Source organism: Anthonomus grandis, chromosome 17, assembly GCF_022605725.1.
Source record: "Anthonomus grandis grandis chromosome 17, icAntGran1.3, whole genome shotgun sequence".
Taxonomy (NCBI): Eukaryota; Metazoa; Arthropoda; class Insecta; order Coleoptera; family Curculionidae; genus Anthonomus; species Anthonomus grandis.
In genome coordinates this window covers 20,133,753-20,140,471 of record NC_065562.1, presented here as the reverse complement: position 1 = coordinate 20,140,471, position 6,719 = coordinate 20,133,753, and positions in this window count along the sequence as shown.

Genomic DNA, 6,719 nt, shown 5'->3' with positions numbered 1-6,719 from the left:
CCCAAAGTGTTTGGCCTCATTTTAATCGGCGTAAGACACTTTACAACGTCATCAAATTTCCTATTAAACATTTTCAAATTTCAGGTGCTTAAAGGCGCATTAAAAAAAGAAAAAAGAATTCAAGTTTCCTGTATATTTCGGTCTAAAGACCATATTATAGAAATCTGCACTAGCAAATAATCGATATTTCCTAAAGAAACCCTTAAAATCGATTATAACTTTCCCAGTTATCAAAAGATGGCGCCACCCCGGATTAACCCGCTCCACAATAACCTTTAATGAATTTTTCCCTTATTTAAGGAGGAGGGGGAGGTTTGACTGCCCTCAGGACCTCAATTTCCTCAAAAGGACGTTTTATCTGAGAGCAGGATCAAAGTCGGCCAGGAACAAACAACAACCGCGATAGTGCCGGGACTTTGAAGGGCCTCCGATCGAGGTGTGAGAGGAAATCGAGCACTTCCGGTTCCGGTGCGATTAATTTAAGATCGTTTGTTAAAACGCCAATTTTCTGAAATTTATTAAATAGGGATTGTCTGGTACAAAGGATGAGAGGGAGTGAAGGAGGATTCTGGAGAATATCTGTGCCAGACGTGTTGAGTGAGGACCCTCTCGTTAAAAGGTCACTTAAGCCAGGAATCATCTCGTCGCTTTTGTCCTATTCGAATATTTCTCGAGTTTATTTTTTATTTTATTTTATTTTGTTGTAAGGGTGGTCGAATATTGCTTGTCCCATATATAAATGACCATAACTCAAAAACTACTCAAAATACAGTTTTGAAATGTTGTACACGTATTCTTCAATTAATTTCATTAGACACCTATTTCAGCGTTTTTTCGAAAAAAATTTAATTTTTGAAAAAAAAAATTTTTTCTGAAAAATGTGATTTTTTTTATTGGAAAATTCAAAAAATGTCCATAACTCAAAAACCACTCAAGATACAGTTTTGAAATTTTGTACACGTATTCTTCAATTAATTTCATTAGACACCTATTTCAGCGTTTTTTCGAAAAAAATTTAATTTTTGAAAAAAAAATTTTTTTCTGAAAAATGTGATTTTTTTTATTGGAAAATTCAAAAAATGTCCATAACTCAAAAACCACTCAAGATACAGTTTTGAAATTTTGTACACGTATTCTTCAATTAATTTCATCAGACACCTATTTCAGCGTTTTTTCGAAAAAAATTTAATTTTTGAAAAAAAAAATTTTTCTGAAAAATGTGATTTTTTTTATTGGAAAATTCAAAAAATGGCCATAACTCAAAAACCACTCAAGATACAGTTTTGAAATTTTGTACACGTATTCTTCAATTAATTTCATTAGACACCTATTTCAGCGTTTTTTCGAAAAAAATTTAATTTAAAAAAAAAAATTTTTTTCTGAAAAATGTGATTTTTTTTATTGGAAAATTCAAAAAATGTCCATAACTCAAAAACCACTCAAGATACGGTTTTGAAATTTTGTACACGTATTCTTCAATTAATTTCATTAGACACCTATTTCAGCGTTTTTTCAAAAAAAATTTAATTTTAAAAAAAAAAAAAATTTTTTGAAAAATGTAATATTTTTTATTGAAAAATTCAAAAAATGGCCATAACTCAAAAACCACTCAAGATACAGTTTTGGGATTTTGTACACGTATTCTTCAATTAATTTCATTAGACACCTATTTCAGCGTTTTTTGAAAAAAAATTAATTTTTTAAGAAATGATTTTTTTTTTTGTAAAAAGTGAATTTTTTCATTAATAAATTCAAAAAATGACCATAACTCAAAAACTACTCAAAATACACTTTTGAAAATTTGTACACGTATTCTTCAATTAATTTCATTAGACACCTATTTCAGCGTTTTTTCGAAAAAAATTTAATTTTTGAAAAAAAAATTTTTTTCAGAAAAATGTGATTTTTTTTATTGGAAAATTCAAAAAATGTCCATAACTCAAAAACCACTCAAGATACAGTTTTGAAATTTTGTACACGTATTCTTCAATTAATTTCATTAGACACCTATTTCAGCGTTTTTTGAAAAAAAAATTAAGTTTTTAAGAAATGATTATTTTTTTGTAAAAAGTGAATTTTTTCATTAATAAATTCAAAAAATGACCATAACTCAAAAACTACTCAAAATACACTTTTGAAAATTTGTACACGTATTCTTCAATTAATTTCATTAGACACCTATTTCAGCGTTTTTTCGAAAAAAATTTAATTTTTGAAAAAAAAATTTTTTTCAGAAAAATGTGATTTTTTTTATTGGAAAATTCAAAAAATGTCCATAACTCAAAAACCACTCAAGATACAGTTTTAAAATTTTGTACACGTATTCTTCAATTAATTTCATTAGACACCTATTTCAGCGTTTTTTGAAAAAAAATTAATTTTTTAAGAAATGATTTTTTTTTTTGTAAAAAGTGAATTTTTTCATTAATAAATTCAAAAAATGACCATAACTCAAAAACTACTCAAAATACACTTTTGAAAATTTGTACACGTATTCTTCAATTAATTTCATTAGACACCTATTTCAGCGTTTTTTCGAAAAAAATTTAATTTTTGAAAAAAAAATTTTTTTCAGAAAAATGTGATTTTTTTTATTGGAAAATTCAAAAAATGTCCATAACTCAAAAACCACTCAAGATACAGTTTTGAAATTTTGTACACGTATTCTTCAATTAATTTCGTTAGACACCTATTTCAGCGTTTTTTGGAAAAAAATTAAGTTTTTGAGAAAAAAAAATTTTTGTGTAAAAAGTGAATCTTTTTATTAATAAATTCAAGAAATGCCCATAACTCAAAAACTACTAAAAATACACTTTTGAAAATTTGCACACGTATTCTTCATTTAATTTTATTAGACACCTATTTCAGCATTTTTTGAAAAAAAAATTAATTTTTGAGAAATGATTTTTTTTTTGTAAAAAGAGAATTTTTTCAATTAAAAATTCAAAAAATGACCATAACTCAAAAACTACTCAAAATACACTTTTGATAATTTGAACACGTATTCTCCATTTAATTTCAGTGAACACCTATTTCAGCGTTTTTTAAAAAAAAATTATATTTTTGAGAAAATAATTTTTTTATTGTAAAAAATGAATTTTTTCATTAATAAATTCAAAAAATGACCATAACTCAAAAACCACTCAAGATACAGTTTTGGGATTTTGTACACGTATTCTTCAATTAATTTCATTAGACACCTATTTCAGCGTTTTTTGAAAAAAAATTAATTTTTTAAGAAATGATTTTTTTTTTGTAAAAAGTGAATTTTTTCATTAATAAATTCAAAAAATGACCATAACTCAAAAACTACTCAAAATACACTTTTGAAAATTTGTACACGTATTCTTCAATTAATTTCATTAGACACCTATTTCAGCGTTTTTTCGAAAAAAATTTAATTTTTGAAAAAAAAAATTTTTTCTGAAAAATCAGATTTTTTTTATTGGAAAATTCAAAAAATGTCCATAACTCAAAAATCACTCAAGATACAGTTTTGAAATTTTGTACACGTATTCTTCATTTAATTTCATTAGACACCTATTTCAGCGTTTTTTGGAAAAAAATTAAGTTTTTGAGAAAAAAAAATTTTTGTGTAAAAAGTGAATCTTTTCATTAATAAATTCAAGAAATGCCCATAACTCAAAAACTACTAAAAATACACTTTTGAAAATTTGCACACGTATTCTTCATTTAATTTCATTAGACACCTGTTTTAGCCTTTTTTGAAAAAAAATTTAGTTTTTGAGAAATGAATTTTTTTGTGTAGAAAGTGAATTTTTTCATTAATAAATTCAAAAAATGACCATAACTCAAAAACCACTCAAAATACACTTTTGAAAATTTGTACACGTATTCTTCATTTAATTTCATTAGACACCTATTTCAGGGTTTTTTCGAAAAAAAATTAATTTTTGAAAAAAAAATTTTTTTCTGAAAAATGTGATTTTTTTTATTGGAAAATTCAAAAAATGTCTATAACTCAAAAACCACTCAAGATACAGTTTTAAAATTTTGTACACGTATTCTTCAATTAATTTCATTAGACACCTATTTCAGCGTTTTTTGAAAAAAAATTAATTTTTTAAGAAATAATTTTTTTTTTTGTAAAAAGTGAATTTTTTCATTAATAAATTCAAAAAATGACCATAACTCAAAAACTACTCAAAATACACTTTTGAAAATTTGTACACGTATTCTTCAATTAATTTCATTAGACACCTATTTCAGCGTTTTTTCGAAAAAAATTTAATTTTTGAAAAAAAAAATTTTTTCAGAAAAATGTGATTTTTTTTATTGGAAAATTCAAAAAATGACCATAACTCAAAAACTACTCAAAATACACTTTTGAAAATTTGTACACGTATTCTTCAATTAATTTCATTAGACACCTATTTCAGCGTTTTTTCGAAAAAAATTTAATTTTTGAAAAAAAAATTTTTTTCAGAAAAATGTGATTTTTTTTATTGGAAAATTCAAAAAATGTCCATAACTCAAAAACCACTCAAGATACAGTTTTGAAATTTTGTACACGTATTCTTCAATTAATTTCGTTAGACACCTATTTCAGCGTTTTTTGGAAAAAAATTAAGTTTTTGAGAAAAAAAAATTTTTGTGTAAAAAGTGAATCTTTTTATTAATAAATTCAAGAAATGCCCATAACTCAAAAACTACTAAAAATACACTTTTGAAAATTTGCACACGTATTCTTCATTTAATTTTATTAGACACCTATTTCAGCATTTTTTGAAAAAAAAATTAATTTTTGAGAAATGATTTTTTTTTTGTAAAAAGAGAATTTTTTCAATTAAAAATTCAAAAAATGACCATAACTCAAAAACTACTCAAAATACACTTTTGATAATTTGAACACGTATTCTCCATTTAATTTCAGTGAACACCTATTTCAGCGTTTTTTAAAAAAAAATTATATTTTTGAGAAAATAATTTTTTTATTGTAAAAAATGAATTTTTTCATTAATAAATTCAAAAAATGACCATAACTCAAAAACCACTCAAGATACAGTTTTGGGATTTTGTACACGTATTCTTCAATTAATTTCATTAGACACCTATTTCAGCGTTTTTTGGAAAAAAATTAAGTTTTTGAGAAAAAAAAATTTTTGTGTAAAAAGTGAATCTTTTCATTAATAAATTCAAGAAATGCCCATAACTCAAAAACTACTAAAAATACACTTTTGAAAATTTGCACACGTATTCTTCATTTAATTTCATTAGACACCTGTTTCAGCGTTTTTTGAAAAAAAATTTAGTTTTTGAGAAATGAATTTTTTTGTGTAGAAAGTGAATTTTTTCATTAATAAATTCAAAAAATGCCCATAACTCAAAAACTACTAAAAATACACTTTTGAAAATTTGCACACGTATTCTTCATTTAATTTCATTAGACACCTGTTTTAGCGTTTTTTGAAAAAAAATTTAGTTTTTGAGAAATGAATTTTTTTGTGTAGAAAGTGAATTTTTTCATTAATAAATTCAAAAAATGACCATAACTCAAAAACCACTCAAAATACACTTTTGAAAATTTGTACACGTATTCTTCATTTAATTTCATTAGACACCTATTTCAGGGTTTTTTCGAAAAAAAATTAATTTTTGAAAAAAAAATTTTTTTCTGAAAAATGTGATTTTTTTTATTGGAAAATTCAAAAAATGTCCATAACTCAAAAACCACTCAAGATACAGTTTTGAAATTTTGTACACGTATTCCTCAATTAATTTCATTAGACACCTATATCAGCGTTTTTTCGAAAAAAAATTAATTTTTGAAAAAAAAAATTTTTTTTGAAAAATGTGATTTTTTTTATTGGAAAATTCAAAAAATGTCCATAACTCAAAAACCACTCGAGATACAGTTTTGAAATTTTGTACACGTATTCTTCAATTAATTTCATTAGACACCTATTTCAGCGTTTTTTCGAAAAAAATTTAATTTTTGAAAAAAAAAATTTTTTTTGAAAAATGTGATTTTTTTTATTGGAAAATTCAAAAAATGTCCATAACTCAAAAACCACTCAAAATACACTTTTGAAAATTTGTACACGTATTCTTCATTTAATTTCATTAGACACCTATTTCAGGGTTTTTTCGAAAAAAAATTAATTTTTGAAAAAAAAATTTTTTTCTGAAAAATGTGATTTTTTTTATTGGAAAATTCAAAAAATGTCCATAACTCAAAAACCACTCAAGATACAGTTTTGAAATTTTGTACACGTATTCCTCAATTAATTTCATTAGACACCTATATCAGCGTTTTTTCGAAAAAAAATTAATTTTTGAAAAAAAAAATTTTTTTTGAAAAATGTGATTTTTTTTATTGGAAAATTCAAAAAATGTCCATAACTCAAAAACCACTCAAGATACAGTTTTGAAATTTTGTACACGTATTCTTCAATTAATTTCATTAGACACCTATTTCAGCGTTTTTTCGAAAAAAATTTAATTTTTGAAAAAAATTTTTTTTTTGAAAAATGTGATTTTTTTTATTGGAAAATTCAAAAAATGTCCTTAACTCAAAAACCACTCAAGATACAGTTTTGAAAATTTGTGCATAAATTCCTCAATGAATTCCAAATAATTTTTATACCAAATTTCACATGTTTAGGCCTCCTGGTTTTCGCGCTACAAGCATTTATTTCATTCATTAAAACCCGTAATTTGTCATATTCAAATGCCATTACTTGCTCGCACTTTAACCC